The following is a 2411-nucleotide window of genomic DNA, read 5'->3' on the forward strand; positions in this document are numbered from 1 at the left end:
GCGTTTCACTGGGGCCGAACCTTTGCTACCTTAGTTCTCGATAACTACAACATACTTCGATATGTGCTTCCGTATATAAGTTTCTTATTGATCAAGCAAGGTTTATAGCGTATAATAATCATTAATCGTTGTGTTAAACAAAAAGCAAAAAAACGATATATTACATTTATATGTCCTCTTATTGGCTATCGACTGAGTTACAAAGGAAATTGATTAACCAATGATATGCATCCGCATGGGGAATTTTAGTGACTTCCAGTTACCTCTATTGAGCTTCGGCAGAACGTATGTACAGCTTTTCTGTTCATTGCTGAACGCTCATTGGATATCGCGCGACACTATCGCACTAGTCTGCTGGGGCCATATGTCATTTTGAAGTGGCGGTCAATACAGTTAGGTTATGTTGTTATGTTATTGTGAACATAACATTGTGTACATATTAAAACGACAGTGCGTTTTCTACTACACATTTTCGTCGTATATTTTATAAAAGTGTCGAAAATTAGAGTGTTAATAATAAACATTATAAGAAAATGGATGTTTCTATTAACAATGTAAAACAGGTAAATATTTGCATTATATTATTATTTCCTTGAAAATTGCTATCTGTAACATTATTGTACAATAGATGCTTTCCAGTTAACGACACAAGCGTCATTCTATCTTTGTTGCTCACTAGATGTTGAAAAAAGAGACAGAATGACGCTTGTGTCGACTTGAGTCGCTAAATAAAAAGCACACATTATGTCTCGTATTATGAGTACAGTATCTCTCGTTTATTTATAATTTAATTTATATATTTATATTATTATAATATTATTGCTTGTTTATTGTAATCAAAATATAGAGCTTTAGATAAATATTCCATTAACTTGCAAAAAAAGTAAAAAAAAAAGGAGATAAAATATTTTTGGAAATATCATATTATTCGCAATCGTATAATTATTCGAAATATTGTACTATTAGCATGAATCGTATAATTGTGACAAGTCAGTTTTAAAACCGGGAAATACTGTACTTTTTCTTAACATTAATTGCTTTTTTATTTACAGAATTATATTTAATAATTATTGTTACAGAATTATATTTATATTTAATAATTATTGTATTTATTAATTAATATATTGTTTAGGTGTCTATTTTTGACTTTATTATATTAAAACAATTATAGTACAAATATGTGCCGTTTATTGGATTTGCATAATGAGATATATATTGGTATAAGTATATAGTAATTTATATATTCTTTAGTAATATTATATAATATTATACAGTACTACATTTTATTAATTATTAATAATTAAAACTTGCATGTATACAAAAGAAGAAAAAGAAGAAAAGGATGATTACACCACACAGATGAATATTGGCGGCATGGTTGCACTACACACATGTATATTGGCAGCATGGTTGCGCCGTACTTATAATGTGCATATTGGCAGCAATGTTGCGCCTCATTATCTGAGAAGATAAGAAACCAGATATTAGAAGAATGGACATTTATGAATTTAATAAAAAAATACATCAAGCATATATGAAGATCAATAAAGGACAGAGATGATAATCAAATTCATTATATAGTTAAGAAACAAGCATCTATAAATTGACCAATACACATTAATAATATATAGAGTGTTACTTAAAGACCGCCCACTAATTACACAGTGTTATTTCTTTTCAATATTAATTGTAAGTCGAAAAGTTCTGAGTTATTTTTTTTCTATAATGCTTAATAAAGCAGTAATTATTGTTTATCGCGATCCCTTCTAGCTTCTCACGAGCGTCAAGGGTCCTCTGGGACAACCTGAATATACTCCGTCCAACGAGAGATTGAGAGTAGATCGGACGAAAACTTGTCCGTCTCGCGCAGGTCTCCACCCACAGAGTATCTATTTACATATACGATACGTCACGCTCTAGGGACTTTACTCCCACTTTGCTCACTATCCGCAGAACCATCAATCTCTCGTAAAAGCAATATATATATATATATAAATATTGCTTTTAAAAGTATGAAATAAATAAATAATTAATTAAAATCTCCGGAGCAGCAACAAAAGATTATAAAAAAAGTTAAAAACAAAAACTTATATAAAAAATTAAACAAAAAAAATTTAAAAACAAAAACTTATAAAAAAATTTAAAAACAAAAATTTAATAATAAAAATTTAAAAACAAAAACTTATAAAAAAAATTTAAAAACAAAAACTTATAATAAATAAATTTAATAAAAAAAATTAAAAACAAAAACAAAAAAATTAAACAATAAAAAATTGTAAAAAAAAAACTGCCGACTGCTGCCTAAACTAGGTTAAATTAAATGCAGAAAATAAAAATTAATAAAATTTAAAATAAAATTTAAAAACAAAAAATTAATTTAAAAAAAATTTAAAAACATAATTTAAATAAAA

At 27.1% G+C, this 2411-nt stretch overlaps 1 long non-coding RNA gene across 1 annotated transcript; it reads left to right on the top strand.

Moving 5' to 3' along the window:
- The first annotated feature begins 301 nt into the window (after positions 1–301).
- Positions 302–2154, top strand: LOC139816069 (uncharacterized). Its single transcript, XR_011732909.1, has 2 exons — positions 302–1218; positions 1325–2154. It is a non-coding gene; the product is annotated as an uncharacterized lncRNA (long non-coding RNA).
- The last annotated feature ends 257 nt before the right edge of the window (positions 2155–2411 follow it).

Source organism: Temnothorax longispinosus, chromosome 7 (genome assembly GCF_030848805.1).
Source record: "Temnothorax longispinosus isolate EJ_2023e chromosome 7, Tlon_JGU_v1, whole genome shotgun sequence".
In the NCBI taxonomy this organism is placed as follows: Eukaryota; Metazoa; Arthropoda; class Insecta; order Hymenoptera; family Formicidae; genus Temnothorax; species Temnothorax longispinosus.